Raw genomic sequence first — 15282 nt, 5'->3', positions numbered from 1 at the left:
TATAAACTATCTTAATTCGAGTAAAAATCTTACTTGAACTTGTTTTCGTGTCATGATTCTACTTCAAGAACTTTCAAGCCATCCAAGATCCTTTGAAGCTAGATCATTTCTTGTCACTTCCAGTAGCTTTACCTACTATAATTGAGGTAGTAATGATGTTCATAACATCATTCGATTCATATATATATAACTATCTTATTCGGAGATTTAAACTTGTAATCACTAGAACATAGTTTAGTTAATTCTAAACTTGTTCGCAAACAAAGTTAATCCTTCTAACTTAACTTTTAAAATCAACTAAACACATGTTCTATATCTATATGAAATGCTAACTTAATGATTTAAAACCTGGAAACACGAAGAACACCGTAAAACCGGACATACGCCGTCGTAGTAAAACCACGGGCTGTTTTGGGTTAGATAATTAAAAACTATGATAAACTTTGATTTAAAAGTTATTCTTCTGGGAAAATGATTTTTCTTATGAACATGAAACTAAATCCAAAAATCATGGTTAAACTCAAAGTGGAAGTATGTTTTTCAAAATGGTCATCAAGACGTCGTTCTTTCGACTGAAATGACTACCTCTACAAAAATGACTTTTAACCTGTATTTCTGACTATAAACCTATACTTTTTCTGTTTAGTTTCATAAATTTTAGTTCATTATGAAACCATAGAAACTTGATTCACTCAAAACGGGTTTAAAACGAAGAAGTTATGGGTAAAACAAAATTGGATAATTTTGCTTGTTGTAGCTACGTGAAATTTGTAACAAATCTATACCAACCATAACTTAACTAACTTATATTGTATTATACATGTATTCTAACATATATTATTGATAACGCCAAAATCATACATGTTTATTGCCGTTATTTCGATCCAAAGTTGTTCCATTTGTATGTAATTATTGTATTTATGTATTGTAATTCATGAATATTTGTAAAAGTCCATTGTGAATGAATAAGTGAAGACCAATAGCGAAAAAAAGTTAAAACGAAGATTGATCGCGCAAAACAGCCTGAAAATGCTGATACAGGTCCAAATGCGGCGCATCTACCTCAGATGCGGCGCATCCCTGCACCAAATAACTCCCGACAGTTTCAGATGCGGGGCATTAGGATTTCTGGACCAAAACACCATTAGATGCGGCGTATCTGAGAGGGATGCGGCGCAGGCAAGCCAGATGTAGCGCATCTATCCCAGATGCGGCGCATCTGGTCCCCTGCCGACAGTTCTGAGTGCAGAATTGAGCTGGAATCTACTGAACGTAAAGAGATGCGGCGCATCCCAAAGAGATGCGGTGCATCTGGTCACTTTCTGGCCAAAATACCTAACTTTTGAGCTTATTTAATGGAGCCTTTGGTTACATACTTCATACACCTTCACTATTATGTTTTCCCTCAGTTCTAGTACGATTTTCAAGGTTCAAGGAAGGCTACAAGTCAATCTGTGACTACCCGTAAATTTCCGGTAATATTTAAACAAAAATCTTTATATGATTTCATTTAACCTCGACTAATTCCGAAGATTCACGAACAATTATTTATAAATAATTACGCATTAATTTGATATATTAATATTATTATTATTAATATCCTTTTTAAACAAGATATCAATAATTAATATCTTTATTATCAGTATTGTTATTATGAATACAAAAAATATTGACAAATATTCTTGGAAAAATAGTAAATCAATTTGTTTATTTTAAAAAAAATATATAAAATAAATCCTTAAAATAAATGATTTTTTTAATAAAATAAATAAATAAATAAATTACTTTTTAATTAAAAATTATAATGGAAAACTATTTTTATTATTTTATTTTGTGCATTATCCCATGACCTAACATTTAATACTTTTGAATTTTAAAATCCCATTAAAAATTAAAATATTTCTTTTTCTTTTAATTATTTTATTCTTTTTACCTAATTTTTTCAAGTATAAATACCCCTCATTTCTCATTCAAACTCACACCAAAATTTCTCTCATTCTCTCTTTGAAGAATTACTACTAGTAAGTATTCTTTTCTTACTTTTTACTTTTTACTTTTTACTTTTTACTTCGGTTTATTATTTTTTTACCGAAACATGTAAATAATGTTATAAATTATATGCAATTAAAATTAAAATAAATAACATGTTATAATTAGTAATATATGTTACTAAAAATTATAAAAGTATTTTTATGAATTAATATATAGGAGTTATAATTAAAATCGAATTAATGAATATATATGTATATACGCACCTAACGTGAAGGTTATAATTAAAGATAGCGTACAAAGACTACAAACATCACCGCTACTTGTGGCCTAGGGTGATCCTTGTTACCATTATGGGACGCTTGTGGATCTCGAATGCCAAGACTTAGATTCTGGTCAAGAGATCCTGGGCCGCTCGGTAACAATAGATCATTCGAGTGACTTGCATGTTAGCAACGAAGTTTGGGCGAGATTGTACAACATCTTTGATAAGAATTATAACCCGAACATTCTTAAACTAGAAGCTCACTATAAGTGGAAGTTTTTCATAAATAGTAGGTTTCCAAAAATAGAAACTTTTGAGAAATAGGAACTTTTCTCGAAAACCGTCACTGTCAATATAGTTGCTATATTAATAAACATACTTTATGTCAAGTTAGACATTAACTAATCAAACGTTATACCTCAAGGTTGATATCCAGATAACTTACTTGCTTTACTTTCCTTCTTGCGTGGAATACTTCAACTGCTATTTAATGTGAGTTTCATATGCTCCCTTTTACTCTTTACAATTTTGGGCTGAGAATACATGCGCTACTTTTATAATTGTTTTTATGAAATGAATACAAATACTAAAACTGATTTTTCGTGAGTTTTCATATGCTCCCTTTTACTCTTTACATTTTTGGGCTGAGAATACATGCGCTACTTTTATAACTGTTTTTATGAAATGAATACAAATACTAAAACTGATTTTTCGTGAGTTATCATATGCTCCCTTTTACTCTTTACATTTTTGGGCTGAGAATACATGCGCTACTTTTATAACTGTTTTTATGAAATGAATACAAATACTAAAACTGATTTTTTTGTGAGTTCATCTGCTCCCTTTTTATATATTTTTGGGCTGAGAATAAATGCGCAACTTTTATAACTGTTTTACATGTATCAACTATTAAACTGTGATATGTTGGGCTATGACCAGCAAGTCCCCAACCGACAAGTATAAACGATAACTTGTACGGGGCAAACTTGAAAGTCTAGTCTAAATATCAGTACAAACTATTAAACTGTGATATGTTGGGCTATGACCAGCAAGTCCCCAACCGACAAGTATAAACGATAACTTGTACGGGGTAAACTTGAAAGTCTAGTCTAAATATCAGTACCAACTGTTAAACTATGCTATACCCGGCTATGTCCGACTAAGTCCCTATAGTGATATTTTTAATTGCTGCGGCATTCTTAATTATTGGGGATAGGCCTATCGGGAGTAACGTCCCCGATACATTTGACTAAGTCTTTGTATTACTTGATAATGAAATTAAACGACAAGGACAGAACAACTTGTCACGGGGCAAACAACGTTTAGTCTAAATATCACGCACTAGCATAACTTTTTGATCCCGCGGGAGATCAACTTTACAAACTAAATTTTGTGGTCTAACATTGTTACTGAAATCATTATTTATTACAAACCTATGAACTCACTCAACCTCGTGTTGACTTTTTAAGCATGTTTATTCTCAGGTACTTAAATATTGCTTTCGCTGTATATCTACTGCTTTGATGATGATTGCTTGCTATGCTTGGAGTCTTCATTACATATCATATCAATTAAAGACATATTTATCTTCCACTGCAAAACTCTACAAAACGTCTCATGTAGAGTCGTTCTCGTTTATACAACTGTGATTTGATATAATTAGACACAAATACCCCATGCCCTATTTGGGGGTGTCACAGATTGGTATCAGAGCTGGTTTAACTGCGTCCAAAGCAACAATCGGTTAACGTTCCCAACATTCGGGTTCGGTTAACGGCAACGACTTTGGGTGAGTTAGTCGTAGAGGGGGTTCTCACAGTGTTACCTGTGACGAAGCATTGGCTCTTACTCCTTGCGATCCTTTTACGGTTGGCCAAATAATAGCAGTGATGCGGGCTGTAAAATCAGAGTCTGAGGTACGCTCAGTGGTCACCCTATTCGTAGGAATGGCACTGTTTGGGAATAAATCCCCAATCTATTATCACAGATTGGTATCAGAGCAGGTTGTTATAGAGAACCAGGATTGCATTTTATGTGTGCCTTATACAATTAGGTACCTTAGCAATGTAGGACTACAACTTTCCTTGACCATAGTGCCTTTAATTGTTGCCTTTAACTGTTAAATGTTATACTATACTTTAGAAACTTTATTTATCTTAGAATGCCCAGCCAATCTAAGAACTCTGCTCATTCTCCTAAGTACTATCTAATTCCACCATCATATTTAAATATGACACGTCATACTACCATTATTGCATAAGTGGAGTATAGACACATCATATCTTATCATATCTTATCATATCTATCCCAATAGACTTTGTCTAACACTTTTCCTAAATTTCCTCCGTAAATTACTGAAATCTTTTTGCTATATATACGTATTCAAGGAGATAAATATATCATTCAATATCCAATACCCATTTCATATCAAACCCTATTCCAAACACATAATATGAATTTCTCGAACTCCTCGAGCTCCAACGGCAGCGTAACCGGAACAAACGAACCAATAAGCCATCATCTTTTCTGGATGAATTGGGGATGGGTTCGTAGCCGACTCAATCAATGGAGGCAAGAAGAAGGTGATCCCTTTCACCAACCGAATTCACCTCTTGGCGAAGAACCTGAAGCCCTTACCGGCGAACCAGTTCGGAACACCATTTTCTCTCTTCTTTCCAGGGTATCCCATCACGAATATATAATATCCAAGATTCTAGATCTTATTCACCCCCTTGTTCCAACCGCCAATCATCCCGGAATAGTAGAAGAAGTCAACGAGCTTCGCGCTCGAGTAGTGGCTTTGGAGAATATGGTGCAAAACCTACAACACCAGCAGCAGCACCAGCAGCATAACTAGTACCACCAATACCATCAACATCACCACCAACAGCATCAGCTTCATCAACAACAACATTCGCATCCCAAGCCTCAACATCACACTCATTACCTCAAACATCAACATCATACGCCCATGGATACCAAGGAATATTAGTAATAATGAGTTAAGATGTATTGACTCATTCTTTGTGAAGAATTATATATGTATACCATATATATATATATATATATGATTTGGAACAATAATAAATCTTGTCGTACTAAGCAATTACGTGTGAATCTCAACTAGTATGTACTACTTGGTTAATTCATATCACTAATATGCTATGATGTACGCCCTTCGCTAATGACTTAACAATTGTTAATCACTGCTTCAACACAATAAACTCCATTTCATAATAAATCAAGTGTAACGATGAATGTATTGATTCATAACTTCATTAGCGAAATATTTTGCCACAATTATGAAATCTCTAAAGGTTTTGGAGATTATTCATTCTCGTTTCAACCGTAAATCAAATGAGTTTAATATTATATTAAATACATGATTACATCTGAAGGAAAATATATATGTATGTATATTTTCATAAAGACTGTAATTAAAACTCTTTTGTACAAACTGTTAATTGTGAAAATATTTTAACGGGTAGGTAATACCCTAGAAATATTTATATCTCACATTAATATATTACATTGTACATTTTTCAATTCTGATTCTCATGAATTGTATTCATTCATATTCTATGATGAATTGTCATATCAAACCACTGAAATTATCATTCATTACTTTTAAAATCAATAACGCCTATTCATTAACCATTAGATCCGTTGACGATTACAATCAGCGTTTAATCATCTAAAAAAAAAATTTCTTGAAACCATTGATAACCGAAGATTCAAATATGACTGCATTAAATGCAGAGGAAACAGCAAAATTGTAGAAGGTCTTATGGGCCAAAAGTTTGATGATAAAGAATGGTATAAGCTCAGATTTGGAACTGGAAAACGGATTGAGCAAACTATGAAGGAGGCTGTGGACAAATCACAAAGATTAAATCTGCCTTCAAAGAATCCAAACGATTCAGTATCTGCTGAAGTCATCAACGAATACCTTGCCCCTGACTCTAAATCTTTACGGATAAATCTTTTTTATCATCCTTCGATCTTAGAAATTCTAAGATATCACCGTATCTTTCGTTATAAATATCCTCTATATTTCTGAAAATATCTTTATAACGATTCTTGTCCGCAATTAATTATCTCTTTGCGATAACTTTATCACATCATAAAGGAAACTGTTTTAGTTTCTATATTCAAGTTTAAATTATAAATATTTTGAAGAAGTGTTGAGAATTGAAGCATGAGTTAGTATAATATAATGACGTCAGGCCAACGTGATTATATTACAGTAAGCCATGCTAAATTTTTAATGGAAGATGATGATTCATAGACTTTGTAATCATCATTTACCATGTTACATGACTCTTACATTCTATTTAAACTCTTAACATATCAAGAAAATATTTTTCTTGATGATTCGGTCTTTTTCGGATATTCTGGTAATTTGACAAATCAAATCGTGCTATTACCTTTCCTTTTGCTTTGTATATTATGAACATTCGAAACTTCATACCTACAAATTCTGGACCATTACTCGCTTTACTTAGAGTCGAGAGGAGAATAAAAAGGCAAAGATCTCCGACATATAAGGGAAAATATAAAGCCCGATAACAACACCGAAATTACAAACCATGTATATCAATGCGTATAGCAATATAAAGACACGGGAGAACTAAAAACACAATAAATCCTAGAGCATAATAGAAGTAAACAGACTCCTCTGGTGGGAGTTGGAAAAGAAGGAAGATTGTGGCGATAACCAATATAAGGTCAAGAACAAGAACTGGATTAAGCATATTAACAAATCTTTTGGAAGTATGGATTGAGGAAGAAAGTATAGAAGTGGTGAAGATAATGAAACGGAAGAAGCTAATTTATAGCGAAATTCCAGACACAACAATCGAGGCAAATCACCGCATTTAATTAAAGAAAATCCTAATTTCCTTAATTACTGGAGAATCAAATCTTATAAAGATTATGAAGATTTTTTTAAAACCCTTAAATTCCGGAAATCAACTTTAGCTATGTCAAAAGTTAAGACGAACATTTAATTTCCTCATTTCAATCTTTTACGATAGCTTCGTTTATACTCTTTCTATAATCGAATTACTTTATCCATATTATTAAATGTCGATTAAACTCTAATTTTCAACTCATATTCATCATTCTTGTTGTAAAGAATGACGATCTCTATCAAATTTCATGACTATGATTTTCATGAACTCTTCTCTGTTTTATCTACCCTAATATTATAGCATAAACGCTCAAGGTTTAAATAAGCTCACTATTATTCATCACACATTTCATGTATATTGAAATGCTTGTATAACGTCATCATCTCTTTCTGAGGAAAACCTAATCAATGACACTCTTGTTAAATCCTTTAGATAACCTCCGCATTAATAATAAAATGCACTTCGTAGAATTTATGGATCGTAAGATTTAAACGCTAGAAACAAAACAATATCCTATTAGTTGGAATTCACGAAAGGCCCCGAGCATACCTGGGAACGTGAAGACCAAATAAAATGAAAATATCCTCACCTGTTTACAAACAACGCCGACTGATGGCAACAACTAAATTTCGGGACGAAATTTCTATTAAAAGGGGGATACTGTGACTACCCGTAAATTTCCGGTAATATTTAAACAAAAATCTTTATATGATTTCATTTAACCTCGACTAATTCGGAAAATTCACGAACAATTATTTGTAAATAATTACGCATTAATTTGATATATTAATATTATTATTATTAATATCCTTTTTAAACAAGATATCAATAATTAATATCTTTATTATCAGTATTGTTATTATGAATACAAAAAATATTGACAAATATTCTTGGAAAAATAGTAAATCAATTTGTTTATTTTAAAAAAAAATATAAAAAAATCCTTAAAATAAATGATTTTTTTAATAAAATAAATAAATAAATAAATAAATTACTTTTTAATTAAAAATTATAATGGAAAACTACTTTTATTATTTTATTTTGTGCATTATCCCATGACCTAACATTTAATACTTTTGAAATTTAAAATCCCATTAAAAATTAAAATATTTCGTTTTCTTTTAATTATTTTATTTTTTTACCTAATTTTTTCAATTATAAATACCCCTCATTTCTCATTCAAACTCACACCAAAATTTCTCTCATTCTCTCTTTGAAGAATTACTACTAGTAAGTATTCTTTTCTTACTTTTTACTTTTTACTTTTTACTTTTTACTTCGGTTTATTATTTTTTTTACCGAAACATGTAAATAATGTTATAAATTATATGCAATTAAAATTAAAATAAATAACATGTTATAATTAGTAATATATGTTACTAAAAATTATAAAAGTATTTTTATGAATTAATATATAGGAGTTATAATTAAAATCGAATTAATGAATATATATGTATATACGCACCTAACGTGAAGGTTATAATTAAAGATAGCGTACAAAGACTACAAACATCACCGCTACTTGTGGCCTAGGGTGATCCTTGTTACCATTATGGGACGCTTGTGGATCTCGAATGCCAAGACTTAGATTCTGGTCAAGAGATCCTGGGCCGCTCGGTAACAATAGATCATTCGAGTGACTTGCATGTTAGCAACGAAGTTTGGGCGAGATTGTACAACATCTTTGTTAAGAATTATAACCCGAACATTCTTAAACTAGAAGCTCACTATAAGTGAAAGTTTTTCATAAATAGTAGGTTTCCAAAAATAGAAACTTTTGAGAAATAGGAACTTTTTTCGAAAACCGTCCCTGTCAATATAGTTGCTATATTAATAAACATACTTTATGTTAAGTTAGACATTAACTAATCAAACGTTATACCTCAAGGTTGATATCCAGATCACTTACTTGCTTTACTTTCCTTCTTGCGTGGAATACTTCAACTGCTATTTAATGTGAGTTTCATATGCTCCCTTTTACTCTTTACATTTTTGGGCTGAGAATACATGCGCTACTTTTATAACTGTTTTTATGAAATGAATACAAATACTAAAACTGATTTTTCGTGAGTTTTCATATGCTCCCTTTTACTCTTTACATTTTTGGGCTGAGAATACATGCGCTACTTTTATAACTGTTTTTATGAAATGAATACAAATACTAAAACTGATTTTTCGTGAGTTTTCATATGCTCCCTTTTACTCTTTACATTTTTGGGCTGAGAATACATGCGCTACTTTTATAACTGTTTTTATGAAATGAATACAAATACTAAAACTGATATTTTTGTGAGTTCATCTGCTCCCTTTTTATATATTTTTGGGCTGAGAATAAATGCGAAACTTTAATAACTGTTTTACACGTATCAACTATTAAACTGTGATATCTTGGGCTATGACCAGCAAGTCCCAACCGACAAGTATAAACGATAACTTGTACTGGGCAAACTTGAAAGTCTAGTCTAAATATCAGTACCAACTATTAAACTGTGATATGTTGGGCTATGACCAGCAAGTCCCCAACCGACAAGTATAAACGATAACTTGTACGGGGTAAACTTGAAAGTCTAGTCTAAATATCAGTACCAACTGTTAAACTATACTATACCCGGCTATGTCCGACTAAGTCCCTACAGTGATATTTTTAATTGCTGCGGCATTCTTAATTATTGGGGATAGGCCTATCGGGAGTAACGTCCCCGATACATTTGACTAAGTCTTTGTATTACTTGATAATGAAATTAAACGACAAGGACAGAACAACTTGTCACGGGGCAAACAACGTTTAGTCTAAATATCACGCACTAGCATAACTTTTTGATCCCGCGGGAGATCAACTTTACAAACTAAATTGTATGGTCTAACATTGTTACTGAAATCATTATTTATTACAAACCTATGAACTCACTCAACCTCGTGTTGACTTTTTAAACATGTTTATTCTCAGGTACTTAAATATTGCTTTTGCTGTATATCTACTGCTTTGATGATAATTGCTTGCTATGCTTGGAGTCTTCATTACATATCATATCAATTAAAGACATATTTATCTTCCACTGCAAAACTCAACAAAACGTCTCATGTAGAGTCGTTCTCGTTTATACAACTGTGATTTGATATAATTAGACATAAATACCCCATGCCCTATTTGGGGGTGTCACACAATCTCCACTCTTCCAACATCAAGATTAAGCTAGGATCATTCATCATTATTGGTATTATTGTTCTATATCTTTTAAACATGAATTCAACTTGTATTTACTGTTCCATTAGTTCTATTATGATTCTGTTAGGCTAAAAGCCTTGTGTGTTTGCTTCAATGTAAGATTTATGGCTTGGGATTGTTCTATACTTTGATGTTATGCTAGTTATATATATGTTTGATTGATTAAATTATCTAGTCCAACTACAAGAACCATTGTTATGCTTGCTTAGTTCGTTACTTCAATTATATAGATTGCAAACCTATTAATGTGAGTTAACTAGGAAAACAATCTATACTTCAATACATCTAGTAATCTAGATGATTAAATGCATAAACTTAAGTGATTTTGTTATGTATTTAATTCGGTAACTGAATAAGTTCTAAAGCAACATAGTTATGAAATTACCTCAAGTGATTGTTATAATTTAGGTTTCACGTGAGTTTAACCGGGTTGGATCTAGTTAGTTAATCAATCTAAATCACCATGTTCTTTCAAAAGATCCATTGTTGTAATCATCCTTGTATCCTAGTTCAATTATGTAAGTTATGACTTGGTTTATGTCAGTTTATCAAAGACCATAGTTTATACTTCAACACCTAGTGATCTAGCCACCTATATGTGAGTATAGGATGTTAATTGAACGATATTTAGGATATACAATCATGTAGTTTACTTAGAGTGATCTTAGTAAACTAGGTTTTATGTGAATTCAACCACGAAAGAATCTTGTTGATTAAACATAGCTCTTAAGTTTATAGAAATTGTGAAATTGATATAAACTGCTCTATTGTAACTATCACGTAATGGTTTTAATTATAAAAGAACAATCCCTGTCATTTATCAAGCATAGAAGTAAACACCGCATTCTCATTCTTGTTAATTACTATATTTATTTACTGTTTCGTTAAACGAAAATACAACTTCAAACACAAAACCCCCCTTTTAGAATAATTAATCGTGGTAAAATCTTAAAAACAAACTTCTCCCTGTGGATCGAACTGGTCAATTTACTTGCTAGTTACTGCATGATCGGGTTTTAGTTGCCTGTATTATGTGTTAATTATTAAGCATATTGTCTACATTTTAAAGGTTACGTCTTGACACATCAACTTTTTAGCGCCGCTGCCGGGGAGCGGTTTTGTTAAAAGATTTTAATAAACTTTGAATTATTCGATCCTTTTGTAGGAATTCAATTCCTAGAAAAGTTACTTTTTATTGTAAGCTTGTGTTTTTGCAATTGGTTTGTTTGTGGTGTTGTGATTGCAGGATAGGTATTAGTGCATGAATCTAAGTTCTTCCAACTCTAATTTAATTCCTTCATATCCTGAACCTGAAAGAGAGCTTCACGAATGCTTAAGAGCTCAAGAAGTAGAATCTCTTGCTCAGGGTTTAGAATCACTTTCATTAGATTCTAACTCTGAACCAATTGTTCAACCAATCATAGAACCAGTTATTAAAGAAGAGGAAGAGATGACTGCTACAAATCAAACGATGGATGCATTAATGAAGGCAATAAGGACAGGTCAAGGCCACGCAATTATTCAACCCACGATGACTGATGGTTTTGAAATAAAGGGTCAATTTCTCCACATGGTGACTAATACATGCCAATTCGGTGGAGCCCCAAATGAGGATGCTAACGAGCATCTTCGTAAGTTTGTAAGCATTTGCAAGCTTTTCAAAATCAAAGATGTCACCGATGAAGTTGCATGTTTAAAAATCTTTCCATGGTCCCTAAAGGATGATGCAAGAGATTGGCTAGACTCATTACCGGAAGGATATATTGAAGATTGGAATGATATGATGGACAAGTTTTTGTCAGAATTCTTCCCTGCTTCAAAAGCAGCAAAGTTGCAAAGTGATATAAATCACTTCAAGCAAAAGTCTAATGAGACTCTTTATGAAGCTTGGACCCGATTCAATAAAATGCTTAGGGTATGTCCTCAACACGGGTTGAATACATTCCAAAACGTCCAAATATTCTATAAAGGAGTCAATGTGGCTACCCGAAAGGATATAGATGTTGCAGCAGGAGGATCAATCATGAAAAAAACGCCCGAAGAAGCTCACACAATAATTGCCGATATAGCAGCCCATTCTCATAATTGGCATCAAGAGATGGAGTTCTCTAGATCATCAACAGTTGCTAATGTCGAAAGCAACGATGAAATCACTGCATTAAAAGTTCAATTGGCAAATCAAGCAAGGCAAATTTAGAAGGTAACCAAAGAAATGCACGCTATCAGGGTAGGGTGTGAATTGTGTCAAGGTCCCCATCTCACTAGAGATTGTGATCAAACAACGATAGAAGAGCAAGCAAATTTTTTAGGTTACTTGCGTAAAGGTGAAATGAATTTTGACGACTTTCCGGAGGTTGAAGCAATGAACCGGAAATATCCTCCTGTCAACAGTTATCAAATAGGAGGACCTTTAAGTTCAAACAACAATTACCACGGAGGAAATTCAGGTTACCAAAATAACCGAAATTTCCCAAATCAAAATCAAAGAAATGCACCACCGGGTTACAATCATCAAAACAATCGTAATCAACCTCCACAAAATTACCAAAATAATTTCCAACACAATCAACCACAACCACAACCACAAGCACTTATACAACCACAACCCGAGAAGAAATCCGGTTTAGAAGATCTTTTGTGAGATTTTATGGTTAAGTACGAGCAAAATGCGGAACTTCAAACTCTGCAAATTCGAAATCAACAAGCTACGATTCAGAATTTAGAAAGGGATGTTGAAAGGATCTCACAGTTACTAGCAGAGAGACCACCTGGTGCTCTCCCCTCAAATACTCAAGTGAATCCCAATAACAATCAAACAAGGAATGAGCATGTAAATGCTATAACTACTAGAAGTGGTTTAACCACTAACCCGGAGACCCTTAAGTCCCCGAAAGTTCCTTTATCTCCTTCTGTTTTGCAGGTACCTGTTGATGTAGATGAGCATGTTGAAAAAGAACAAGAGAAAGATGATTCACCAGTGATCATATCGAAGAAAAGTGAAGAACCATCAGTGAAGGTGTACAAGGCACCTATTCCATACCCAAAAGCATTGAAGAAAGACAGACTCACGAGCCAATATCAGAAATTTGCGGATATGATCAAGCAAATCAGCATTAACATGCCACTCGTGGAGGTTCTTAAGGGTATGCCCCATTACGGGAAGTTTTTAAAAGATCTCATATACTCGAAGGGTAAATACCACGAAGTTTCTGCCACATTCCTCCATGAGGAGTGTTCGGCCATCTTAAAAAAGCAAAATGTACCTCTAAAATTGGGAGATCCGGGTAGTTTTATCATACAATGTATGATGGGTGATTCGGTAGTGTACGATGCACTAGCCGACCTAGGTGCAAGTGTTAACCTAATGCCTTACTCGTTATATTTGAAACTTGACTTAGGAGACTTGAAACCAACCCGGATGGGTATTCGATTAGCAAATCAATCATTTGATACTCCCATAGGTATAGCCGAGATATTCTTGTAAAAGTTAGCTCACTTATCTTTCCCGTCGACTTTGTTATTCTAGAAATGCAAGAGGGCACAAAAGTTCCTATCATTTTAGGACGCCCTTTCCTTAACACCGCAGATGCTATCATTGTCCAAAAAGAACAATTAAGTCTAGGTGTGGGAAACGAGAGAATAATTTGTCACATTGACAAAGCCATGAAACGACCCACTTCCACCGATGACTCTTGTTTTCAAATTGATGTTATAGACCTTTGTGTTGAGAATGAATTGCAGGAGCTACTTGAAATTGATACCTCAGGGTTAACCTCGGTAAGTGAAAGTGAATATTTCAATATTGATGAAGATTTTAATGAGTTGATGAAGGTGGTCACGGACGATGAGACCATAGAAGAAGAAATTCCCAAGGAAGAGGAATCATTTGAAGATATCGAAAATAAAGATAGATTCTGAATAAAGAATTCCTTGGAAGAACCACCCGTACTAGAGCTTAAGGAGCTACCCAAACACTTGGAGTATGCTTATCTCGAAGGTACATCTCAATTACCGGTAATTATTGCTTCACATCTTTCCGGTAACGAGAAGGAAAGGTTAATCTCTGTTTTAAAAACCCATAGAAAGGCTATAGCCTGGAAAACGACTGACATTCCAGGGATAAACCCGTCTTATTGTACACATAAAATTCTCCTTGAGAATGACTTCAAACCAGTAGTACAAAGACAATGTAGGCTAAATCCCAATATGAAAGAGGTTGTTAAAAAGGAGGTAGTCAAGCTTCTTGATGCCGGGTTAATCTACCCCATCTTCGATAGTCCTTGGGTTAGTCCAGTGCAAGTAGTAACCAAAAAGGGGGGTACAATCATTATTGTAAATGAAAAGGACGAACTCGTTCCAACTAGAACGGTTACCGGTTGGAGAGTCTGTATTGATTACAGACGTCTCAATGATGCCACTAGAAAGGATCATTTCCCGTTGCCTTTTATTGATCAAATGATTGAACGATTAGCGGGGAAAGAATACTATTGCTTTCTAGATGGTTTCTCCGGTTACTTCCAAATTCCAATTGATCCCAACGACCAAGAAAAGACCACATTCACTTGTCCTTTCGGTACCTTGGCCTATCACCGCATGCCATTTGGTTTATGCAATGTACCCGGAACCTTTCAAAAGTGCATGATGGCAATTTTTGATGATATGGTAGAGGATTGTATGGAAGTCTTCATGGATGACTTTTTCGTGTTTGGAGACTCCTTTGAATCGTGTCTTTTTAACCTTGAACGTATGCTTATCCGATGTGAGAAAGCAAATTTGGTCCTGAATTGGGAAGAATGCCACTTCATGGTGAAGGAGGGCATTGTACTTGGTCACAAGATATCTCGTGCGGGAATAGAGGTAGATAAAGCTAAAATTGAAGTTATCTCTAA

This window comes from Rutidosis leptorrhynchoides, chromosome 9, assembly GCF_046630445.1.
Source record: "Rutidosis leptorrhynchoides isolate AG116_Rl617_1_P2 chromosome 9, CSIRO_AGI_Rlap_v1, whole genome shotgun sequence".
Taxonomy (NCBI): domain Eukaryota; kingdom Viridiplantae; phylum Streptophyta; class Magnoliopsida; order Asterales; family Asteraceae; genus Rutidosis; species Rutidosis leptorrhynchoides.
The sequence above is the reverse complement of the archived record's forward strand: the minus strand, read 5'-3'. Positions refer to the sequence as shown.